The 12,277-nt window shown below is 35.5% G+C and overlaps 1 long non-coding RNA gene across 1 annotated transcript; it reads right to left on the minus strand.

Moving 5' to 3' along the window:
* Positions 1-5,034: 5,034 nt before the first annotated feature.
* Positions 5,035-8,924, minus strand: LOC116753816. The gene is made up of 3 exons (XR_004349878.1): positions 8,840-8,924; positions 6,310-6,311; positions 5,035-5,047 (listed from the first exon to the last, which is right to left on the minus strand). It is a non-coding gene; the product is annotated as an uncharacterized LOC116753816 (long non-coding RNA).
* Positions 8,925-12,277: the final 3,353 nt, after the last annotated feature.

The raw sequence follows: 12,277 nt of genomic DNA on the forward strand, positions 1-12,277 counted from the left end.
ATGCTGACTAGAACCAACTGAACTAGTTGTGACAGGTGTTAAGACATCCTTGATGATTATTTTAAACATGATTTGAAGTCAACGAATTTGGACAAGATATGACAGGAATCTGCTGCTTAAAGGAAATTCTTAACTTTTTATTCAGCTTTCCATGATAGCTTAAGATAGGTGTGCAAGTCATAACACTATGCAAAGAAAAGCAATTATACATACCTGTAGTGATGTGTTACCATTTTTCCTTTCAGTTTTTTTAGGATATAATTGACATACAGTATTATAAAAGGTTAAGGTATGCAGCATAATGATTTGACATAAATACATCATGAAATGATCACCACAATCAGTTTAGTGAACAACCATCATCTCATACAGATAAGAAAAAAATAATTTTTGCTTGTGATGAGAACACAGGATTTTCTCTCAACAATTTTCATATATAATACACAGCAGCGTTAATTATATTTATCATGTTGTACCTCACATCTCATGATGTACTTATTAATATTACAACTGGAAATTTGTACCTTTTGACTAGATCCACTTCATACTCCTCCCACCCCCTATTCTTTTTGTTTTAAATTTTTATTTCATATTGGAGTATAGCTGATTAACAATGTTGCATTAGTTTCAGGTGTATAGCAAACTGATACAGTTATACATATGCATTTATCCATTCTTTTTCAAGTTTTTTCTCATTTAGGTTAATACAGAATATTGAGAAGAGTTCCTATGCAATACAGTAATTCCTTGTTGGTTATCTATTTTATATATAGCAGTGTGTATATATCAATATGTCTATATATTGATATATACACACTGCTATATATAAAATAGATAAGCAATCCCCAACTTCCAACCTATCCCTTTCCCCCTGGTAATCATAAGTTCACTCTGTAAGTCTGTGAGTCTGTTTCTGTTTGTAAATATGTTCATTTGTATCCTTTTTTTTTTAGATTCCACGTATAAGCAATATCATATGATATTTGTCCTTCTCTGTCTGACTTACTTCACTTAGTATGATAATTTCCAGGTCTATCCATGTTGCTGCAAGTGGCATTCTTTCATTCTTTTTATTGGCTGAGTAATATTCCATTGTATATGTGCAACATCTTCTTTATCCATTAATTTGTCAATGGACATTTAGGTTGCTTCCTTTTCTCGGCTATTGTAAACAGCACTGCAATGAACATTGAGATGCATGTATCCTTTTGAACCATGTTTTTCTCTGGATATATGCCCAGGAGTGGGATTGCTGGATCATATGGAAGCCCTATTTTTAGTTTTTTAAGGAACCTCCATACAGTTTTCCATAGTGGCTGTATCAATTTACATTCCCACCAACAGTGCATGAAGGTTCCCTTTTCTCCACATCCTCTCCAGCATTTATTTTTTGTAGACTTTTTGATGATGGCATTCTGACTGGTGTGAGGTGATATGTCATTGTAGTTTTGATTTGCGTTTCTCTAATAATTAGACATGTTAAGCACCTTTTCATGTGCCTCTTGACCATCTGTATGTCTTCTTTGGAGAAATGTCTATTTTGGTCTTTTCCCCATTTTTAAATTTGGTTGTTTGTTTTTTTGATATTGAGCCTCATGAGCTGTTTGTAAGTTTTGGAGATTAATCCCTTGTTGGTAACATCGTTTGAAAACATTTTCTCCCATTCTGTGGGTTGTCTTTTCATTTGGTTTATGGTTTCCTTTGTTCTGCAGAAGTTTTTAGGTCCCATTTGTTTGTGTTTGTTTTCATTTCCAATTACTGTAGGAGACAGATCAAAAACGATATTGCTGCAATTTATGTCATAGAGTATTCAGCCTATGTTTTCCTCTAAGAGTTTTATAGTATCCAGTCTTACATTTAGGTCTTTAATCCATTTCGAGTTTACTTTTGTGTATGGTGTTAAAAAGTGTTCTAATTTCATTTTTTTACATGTAGCTGTCCAGTTCTCCCAGCACCATTTATTGAAGAGGCTGTCTTTCCTCCATTGTATAGTCTTGCCAACTTTGTCATAGATTAATTGACCACAGGTGCGTAGGTTTATTTCTGGGCTTTCTGTCCTGTTCTATTGACTTATATTTCTGTTTTTGTGCCAGTAACATACTGTCCTGATGACTGTAGCTTTGTAGTATAGTTTGAAGTCATGGAGCCTGATTCTTTCAGCTCCGTTTTTCTTTCTCAAGATTGCTTTGGCTATTTGGGGTCTTTTGTGTCTCCATACAAATTTTAAGATTTTTTATTCTAGTACTGTGAAAAATGTCTTTGATAACTTGATAGGCATTGCATTGAATCTATAGATCGCCTTGGGTAGAAGAGTCATTTTGGCAATATTGATTCTTCCAATCCAAGAACATTGTATATTTTTCCAACTGTTTGTGTCATCTTAAATTTCTTCTGAAAACATTGCCATTGGTATTTTAATAGTGTCTTATAGTTTTCAGAGAGAAGGTCTTTTGTCTCCTTAGATAGGCTTGTTCCTAGGTATTTTATTCTTTCTGATGTGATGATAAATGGGATTGTTTCTCGTTCAGATTTCTGTGTATAATTTTGAATTCTGCAACATTACTGAATTCATTGATGAGCTCTAGTAGTTTCTGGTAGCAACTTTAAGATTTTCTATGTATAGTGTCATGTCATCTGCAAACAGTGAGAGTTTAAATTTTTCTTTTCCAATTTGGATTCCTTTTATTTCTTTTTCTTTTTCTCTGATTGCCATGGCTAGGACTTCCAAAACTATGTTGAACAAAAGTGGTGAGAGTGGACATCCTTGTCTTGTTCCTGATCTTAGAGGAAATGCTTTCAGCTTTTCACCATTGAGTATGATACTAGATGTAGGTTTGCCATATATAGACTTTATTATGTTGAGGTATATTCCCTCTGTGCCCACTTTCTGGAGAGTTTTTATCATAAATGGGTGCTGAATTTTGTCAAAAACTTTTTCTGCATCTGTGGAGATGATCATATGGTTTTTATTCTTCAGTTTGTTGATGTGGTGTATTAGATGATTGATTTGTGAATATTGAAAAACCCTTGCATCCCTGGGATAAACCCCACTTGATCATGGTGTATGATCCTTTTAATGTATTGTTGGATTCAGTATGGTAGTATTTTGTTGAGGAATTCTGTGTCTATGTTCATCAGTGACATTGGCCTGTAATTGTCTTTTTTTGTCATATCTTTGTCTGTTTTTAATATCAGGTTGATGGTGACCTGATAGAATGAGTTTGGCAGTGTTCCTTTCTCTGCAATTTTTTGGAATAGTTTCAGAAGCATAGGTGTTAACTCGTCTCTAAATGTTTGATAGAATTCACCTGTGAAGCCATCTGATCCTGGAATTTTGCTTGTTGGGAGTTTTTTAAATCACGTTTCTGATAACCACAAATCTGACCTCTTTTTCTGAGTTAGTGAATTTGTTTCTGAAATATAATTGACCTACAGCTCTATGTTAGTTCCTGGTGTACAACATAATGATTCAGTATTTCTATACATTTCAAAATTATCACCACAAAATGTCTAGTTACCATCTGTCACCATACAAAGATATTACATTATTGACTATATTCCCCACACAATATATTTCATACCTGTCATTAATTTATTTTGTAACTGGAATTTTGTACCTCTTAATCTCACTCACCTATTTCTCTCATCCCTCCACCTGATTCCTCTCTGGAAACCACCTGTTTGTTCTCTGTGTCTATGACTCTGTTTCTGTTTTGTTGTATTTATTTTTTTAAATTCCACATATAGATGGATTCATACAGTATTTCTCTTTCTCTTTCTGACTTATCTCACTTAGCATAATACCTCTAGGTCCACCCATGTTGTCATAAATGGCAAGATTTCGTTCTTTTTCATGGCTCGGTAATATTCCATTGTTTATATGCCATATCTTTATCCATTAATCTGTCCAGTGGTACTTAGGTTGCTTTTATATTTTGTGTATTTTAAGTAATGCTGCAAAGAACAAAGGTGTAGTATATATCTTTTTGAATTATGGTGTTCATTTTCTTCAGATAAATACACAGAATTGGAATTGCTGAATCATATTATAGTTCCATTTTTAATTTTTTAGGTACCTCCATACTATTTTCTATAGTGGCTGCACTAAATTATACTCCCACAAATAGTGCACAAGGGTTCCTTTTCCTCCATATCCTTGACAACACTTGTTTTTTATTGTCTTTTTTTTTTTTTTTTTTTTTTGTGGTATGCGGGCCTCTCACTGTTGGGGCCTCTCCCATTGCGGAGCACAGGCTCTGGACGCGCAGGCTCAGCGGCCATGGCTCACGGGCCTACCCGCTCCACGGCATGTGGGATATTCCTGGACCAGGGCACAAACCCGTGTCCCCTGCATCGGCAGGCGGACTCTCAACCACTGTGCCACCAGGGAAGCCCTATTGTCTTTTTGATAATAGCCTTTCTGAAGATATGAGGTGATATCTCACTGTTTTGACTTGTATTTCCATGATTATTTGTGATGTTAAGCATCTTTTCATGTGCCTGTTGGCCATCTGTATATCTTTGGGAAATGTCTATTCTGGCCCTTTGTTGAATTTTTAATTGAGGAGTTTGTTATTTTGATGTTGAGTTGTATGAGTTCTTCATATATTTTTTATATTAACCCCTTATTGCATATATTGTTTAAAAATCTTCACCCATTCAGTAGGCTGCCTTTTCATCTTGTTAATATTTTCTTTCACTGTGCAAGAGCTTTTTAGTTTGATATAGTCCCATTTGTTTATTTTTGCATTTGTTACCTTGCCTGAGAAGACATATCCAACAAAATATTGCTAAGACCTATATCAAAGAGTAACAACTTGTTTTCTCCTAGAAGTTTTATGGTTTCAGTATTTACATTTAAGTCTCTAATCCATTTTGAGTTTATTTTTTTATATGGTGTGAGAAAGAAATGCAGTTTCTTTCTTCTGCATGTAGCTGACCAGTTTCCCAATACCATTTGTTGAAGAGGCTATCTTTTCTCCATTATATATTCTTGCCTCCTTTGTTGTACATTGACTATATAAGGGTGGGTTCAGTTCTGGTCTCTCTATTCTGTTCCACTGATACATGTGTGTGTCTTTGTACTAGCACCATACTGTTTTGCTTGCTGTAGCTTTATAGTATAGAGTTTAAATGAGAGTGCATGATACCTCCAGCTGTGTTCTTCTTTCTCAAAATTGTTTTGACTATTTGTGGCCTTTTATGTTGCCATACAAATTTTATAGTTCTTCTATGGAAAAGGCCATTGGTATTTTAAGAGGGATTGCATCAAATCTGTAGATTTCCTTGGGTAATATTGCCATTTGAATAATACTGATTTTTCCAACCCCTGAACACAGTATCGCTTTCCATTTGTTACTGTTGTCTTCAATTGCTTTCATTAGTATCTCTTTGTTTTCTGAATACACATATCTTACCTCCTTAGGTAGACTTATTCCTAGGTATTTTTTTTTCATTCTAATAGGATTATAAATGGGATTCTCTTCTTAATTTCTCTTTCTGATAGTTTGTTGCTAGTGTATACATATGCAATTAATTTCTGTATATTAATTTTGTATCCTGCAACTTTACAGGATTCATTGTTGCATTCTAATAACTTTACGGTGATGTCTTTAGGATTTTCTATTTATAATATCATGTCATCTGCAAACAGTAATAGTTTTACTTCTTTCTTTACAATTTGGATTCCTTTTATCTCTCTTTATTTGATTACTGTGTCTAGTACTTCCATTACTGTGTTGAATAAAATTGGTGAGAGTGAGCATCCTGGCATTTTCCTGATCTTAGCAGAAATGCTTTCAGCTTTTCACTGACGAGAATGATATTAGCTGTGGGCTTGTCATATATAGCCTTTATTTTATGTTGCTGTGTGTTCCCTTTATAGCCATATTCTGGAGAGTTTTTATCATAAATGGATGTTCAATTTTGTTAAAAGTTTTTCTCTGTATCTAGTGAGATGATCATATGATTCTTAGTCTTCAGTTTGTGAATGTAGTGTATCACATTGATTAATTTGCAGATATTGAACCATCCTTGTTTCCCTGGGGTAAAGCCAATTTGATCATGGTATATGATCCTTTTAATGTATTGTTGAATTTGGTTTGCTAATGTATTATTCAGGTTTTTTCATATATGTTTATCAGTGATATTAGTGTACAATTTTATTTTTTTGTGCTATCTTTGGTTTTGGTATCAGGGTGATGCTGGCCTCATAGAACAAGTTTGGAAACATTCCTCCCTCTGTAAATTTTTGCAATAGTTTGAGAAAGATAAGTGTTAACTCTTCTTTAAGTGATTGGTAGAATTCACTCCTGAAGCCATCTGGTCCTAGACTTTTGTTTATTGATAGTTTATTTTATTACTGATTCAAGTTCATTACTCGTAATTGGTCTGGTCATACTTTCTATTTCTTTCTGGTTTAGTCTAGGGAGGTTGTACCTTTCTAAGAATTTGTCCATTTCTTATAGGTTGTCCATTTTATTGGTCTATAATTGTTTGTAATAATCCCTTAAGATCCTTTGTATTTCTGTGGTATGAGTTGTAACTTCTTTTTTTTATTATTTTTTTTATTTTTTAAACATCTTTATTGGGGTATAATTGCTTTACAATGGTGTGTTAGTTTCTGCTTTATAACAAAGTGAATCAGTTATACATATACATATGTTCCCATATGTCTTCGCTCTTGCGTCTCCCTCCCTCCCACTCTCCCTATCCCACCCCTCCAGGCTGTCACAACGCACCGAGCTGATCTCCCTGTGCCTTGCGGCTGCTTCCCCCTAGCTATCAACCTTACTACGTTTGTTAGTGTGTATATGTCCATGACTCTCTCTCGCCCTGTCAAAGCTCACCCTTCCCCCTCCCCATATCCTCAAGTCCGTTCTCCAGTAGGTCTGCGTCTTTATTCCTGTCTTACCCCTAGGTTCTTCATGACATTTTTTTCCCTTAAATTCCATATATATGTGTTAGCATATGGTATTTGTCTTTTTCTTTCTGACTTACTTCACTCTGTATGACAGACTCTAGGTCTATCCATCTCATTACAAATAGCTCAATTTCATTTCTTTTTAAGGCTGAGTAATATTCCATTGTATATATGTGCCATATCTTCTTTATCCATTCATCTGATGATGGGCGCTTAGGTTGTTTCCATCTCCTGGCTATTGTAAATAGAGCTGCAATGAACATTTTGGTACATGACTCTTTTTGAATTTTGGTTTTCTCAGGGTATATGCCCAGTAGTGGGATTGCTGGGTCATATGGTAATTCTATTTGTAGTTTTTTAAGGAACCTCCATACTGTTCTCCATAGTGGCTGAACCAATTCACATTCCCACCAGCAGTGCAAGAGTGTTCCCTTTTCTCCACACCCTCTCCAGCATTTATTGTTTCTAGATTTTTTGATGATGGCCATTCTGACTGGTGTGAGATGATATCTCATTGTAGTTTTGATTTGCATTTCTCTAATGATTAATGATGTTGAGCATTCTTTCATGTGTTTGTTGGCATTCTGTATATCTTCTTTGGAGAAATGCCTATTTAGGTCGTCTGCCCATTTTTGGATTGGGTTGTTTGTTTTTTTGTTATTGAGCTGCATGAGCTGCTTGTAAATTTTGGAGATTAATCCTTTGTCAGTTGCTTCATTTGCAAATATTTTGTCCCATTCTGAGGGCTGTCTTTTGGTCTTGATTATGGTTTCCTTTGCTGTGCAAAAGCTTTGAAGTTTCATTAGGTCCCATTTGTTTATTTTTGTTTTTATTTCCATTACTCTAGGAGGTGGGTCAGAAAGGATCTTGCTGTGATTTATGTCATAGAGTGTTCTGCCTATGTTTTCCTCTAAGAGTTTGATAGTTTCTGGCCTTACATTTAGGTCTTTAATCCATTTTGAGCTTACTTTTGTGTATGGTGTTAGGGAGTGATCTAATCTCATACTTTTACATGTACCTGTCCAGTTTTCCCAGCACCATTTATTGAAGAGGCTGTCCTTTCTCCACTGTACATTCCTGCCACCTTTATCAAAGATAAGGTGTCCATATGTGCGTGGGTTTATATGAGTTGTAACTTCTTTTTCATTTCTGATTTTATTTATTTGGTGCCTCTCTTTTTTCTTGATGAGTCTAGCTAAAGGTTTGTCAGTTTCATCTTTTCAAAAAACTAGGTCTTAATTTTATTGGTATTTTCTACTGTTTTTAGTCTCTATTTCATTTATTTCTACTCTGATCTTTATGATTGATTTACTTCTATTAATTTTGTGTTTTGTTGTTTTTTTCTCTAGTTCCTTTAGGTATAAGTTTAGGTTGTTTGTTTTAGATTTTCCTTGTTTTCTAATGTAGGCTTCTATCTCTGTAAACTTCCCTCATAGAACTGCTTTTCCTGCATCCTGTAGATTTTTGGATTGTTGTGTTTTTGTTTTCTTTTTTTTCTCCAGCTATTTTATTTTTGTTTCCTCTTTGAGTTCTTCAGTAACCCATTGATTGTTAGTATCATATTGTTTAGTCTCCATGTGTTCTGGGGTTTTTGCAGCTTTTTTCTTATAGTTGATTTCTAATGGTATGCCACTGTGTTTGGAAAAGATCATTGATATGATGTTGGTCTTCTTAAATTTACTGAGACTATGTATTACCATTTTATATTCAGGCTATCTTAGTTTGAGCTGCTATAACAAATTACCATGGACTTGGTGGCTTAAACAACAACATTTATTACTCACAGTTCTGGAGCCTGAAATGTTCAAAATCAAAGTTCCACCTGATTCAGTATCTGGTATAGACCCTCCTTCTGGTTTGCAGACAGATGCATCTTGTGGTATCCTCATATGACTGAGAGTGAGAGAGCATGTCAACTTTTTGTTATAAGTACACTAATCACATCATAGGGGATCCACCCTCATGACTTCATCTAAACATAATTACCTCCCAAAAGCTCCACTTTCAAATATCATCACACTGGGGATTACGGCTTCAGTGCAGATGAAATAAATCTTGATTCCATTTGGCAGATGTCTTTCACAAGCTTGATGACTTCATTATTCATCTATTTATTTCCCTTTCGATCTTGTTTTGTTATAAAATTGGTAGATGTGCATTCCAATCTTTCATGGCAGGTGGTTTGATGGAGAATTTTGCTTCTATCCTTTAGATTATTACAATATGCTTTTCTCTTTAGGAACAATAAAATTGGTGAAAATCCAACCAAAGAGTTGAGCAATAAAAACAGAAACTGCTTCTCATGTAGCATGTGATACCCTATCACCATATTTGCTCAAATTTCATTTATACTGTCTTTTATTATCTTTTTAACTGTCTTTCACCTCCAATGGGGATAATGGAGATAAGATGTAAAATACAAGAACACATTCAATCATCAGTTCAGTTAAAGTCAAAGTGAAGATTCAGAAATCTTTTTTTTTTTAACATCTTTATTGGAGTATAATTGCTTTACAATGGTGTGTTAGTTTCTGCTTTACAACAAAATGAATCAGTTATATATATACATATGTTCCCATATCTCTTCCCTCTTGCGTCTCCCTCCCTCCCACCCTCCCTATCCCACCCCTCCAGGCGGTCACAAAGCACTGAGCTGATCTCCCTGTGCTATGCGGTTGCTTCGCACTAGCTATCTACCTTACGTTTCGTAGTGTATATATGTCCATGCCTCTCTCTTACTTTGTCACAGCTTACCCTTCCCCCTCCTCATATCCTCAAGTCCATTCTCTAGTAGGTGTGGCTCTTTATTCCTGTCTTGCCCCTAGGCTCTTCATGACATTTTTTTCCCTTAAATTCCATATATATGTGTTAGCATATGGTATTTGTCTCTCTCTTTCTGACTTACTTCACTCTGTATGACAGACTCTAGGTCTATCCACCTCACTACAAATACTTCAATTTCATTTCTTTTTATGGCTGAGTAATACTCCATTGTATATATGTGCCACATCTTCTTTATCCATTCATCCGATGACAGACACTTAGGTTGTTTCCATCTCCTGGCTATTGTAAATAGAACGGCAATGAACACTGTGGTACATGACTCTTCTTGAATTATGGTTTTCTCAGGGTATATGCCCAGTAGTGGGATTGCTGGGTCATATGGTAGTTCTATATGTAGTTTTTTAAGGAACCTCCATACTGTTCTCCACAGTGGCTGTATCAATTTACATTCCCACCAACAGTGCAAGAGTGTTCCCTTTTCTCCACACCCTCTCCAGCATTTATTGTTTCTAGATTTTTGATGATGGCCGTTCTGACTGGTGTGAGATGATATCTCATTGTAGTTTTGATTTGCATTTCTCTAATGATTAGTGATGTTGAGCATTCTTTCATGTGGTTGTTGGCAGTCCGTATATCTTCTTTAGAGAAATGTCTATTTAGGTCTTCTGCCCATTTTTGGACTGGGTTGTTTTTTTGTTATTAAGCTGCATGAGCTGCTTATAAGTTTTGGAGATTAATCCTTTGTCAGTTGCTTCATTTGCAAATATTTTCTCCCATTCTGAGGGTTGTCTTTTGGTCTTGTTTATGTTTTCCTTTGCTGTGCAAAAGCTTTGAAGTTTCATTAGGTCCCATTTGTTTATTTTTGCTTTTATTTCCGTTTCTCTAGGAGGTGGGTCAATAGGGATCCTGCTGTGATTTATGTCATACAGTGTCCTGCCTATGTTTTCCTCTAAGAGTTTGATAGTTTCTGGCCGTACATTTAGGTCTTTAATCCGTTTTGAGCTTACTTTTGTGTATGGTGTTAGGGAGTGATCTAATTTCATACTTTTACATGTTCCTGTCCAGTTTTCCCAGCACGACTTATTGAAGAGGCTGTCCTTTCTCCACTGTGCATTCTTGCCACCTTTATCAAAGATAAGGTGACCATATGTGCGTGGGTTAATCTCTGGGCTTTCTATCCTGTTCCATTGATCTATCTTTGTTTTTGTGCCAGTACCATACTGTCTTGATTACTTTAGCTTTGCAGTATAGTCTGCAGTCAGGAGCCTGATTCCTTCTTCTCCGTTTTTCGTTCTCAAGATTGCTTTGGCTATTCGGGGTCTTTTGTGATTCCATACAAATTGTGAAATTTTTTGTTCTAGTTCTGTGAAAAATTCCAGTGGTAGTTTGATAGGGATTGCATTGAATCTGTAGATTGCTTTGGATGGTAGAGTCATTTCCACAATGTTGATTCTTCCAATCCAAGAACATGGTGTATTTCTCCATCTATTTCTATCATCTTTAATTTCTTTCATCAATGTCTTGTAATTTTCTGCATACAGGTCTTTTGTCTCCTTAGGTAGGTTTATTCCTACATATTTTATTCTTTTTGTTGCAATGGTAAATGGAAGTGATTTCTTCATTTCATTTTCAGATTTTTCACCATTAGTGTATAGGAATGCCAGAGATTTCTGTGCATTAATTTTGTGTCCTGCTACTTTACTAAATTCATTGATTAGCTCTAGCAGTTTTCTGGTAGCCTCTTTAGGATTCTCTATGTATAGTATCATTTCATCTGCCAACAGTGACAGCTTTACTTCTTCTTTTCCGATTTGGATTCCTTTTATTTCCTCTTCTTCTCTGATTGCTGTGGCTGAAATTTCCAAAACTATGTTGAATAAGAGTGGTGAGAGTGGGCAACCTTGTCTTGTTCCTGATCTTAGTGGAAATGCTTTCAGTTTTTCACCATTGAGGACAATGTTGGCTGTGGGTTTCTCATATATGGCCTTTATTATGTTGAGGAAAGTTCCCTCTATGCCTACTTTCTGCAGGGTTTTTATCATAAATGGTGTTGAATTTTGTCAAAAGCTTTCCCTGCATCTATTGAGATGATCATGTGGTTTTTCTCCTTCAATTTTGTTAATATGGTGTATCAAAATGATTGATTTGCGTATATTGAAGAATCCTTGCATTCCTGGAATAAACCCCACTTGATCATGCTGTATGATCCATTTAATGTGCTGTTGGATTCTGTTTGCTAGTACTTTGTTGAGGATTTTTGCATCTATGTTCATCAGTGTTATTGGCCTGTAGTTTTCTTTCTTTGTGACATCCTTGTCTGGTTTTGGTATCAGGGTGATGGTGGCCTCAGAATGAGTTTGGGAGTTTTCCTCCCTCTGCTATATTTTGGAAGAGTTTGAGAAGGATAGGTGTTAGCTCTTCTCTAAATGTTTGATAGAATTCGCCTGTGAAGCCATCTGGTCCTGGGCTTTTGTTTGTTGGAAGATTTTTAATTACAGTTTCAATTTCAGTGCTTGTGATTGGTCTGTTCATATTTTCTATTTATTCCTGATTCAGTGTCGGCAGGTTGTG

Source organism: Phocoena sinus, chromosome 5, assembly GCF_008692025.1.
Source record: "Phocoena sinus isolate mPhoSin1 chromosome 5, mPhoSin1.pri, whole genome shotgun sequence".
NCBI lineage: Eukaryota > Metazoa > Chordata > Mammalia > Artiodactyla > Phocoenidae > Phocoena > Phocoena sinus.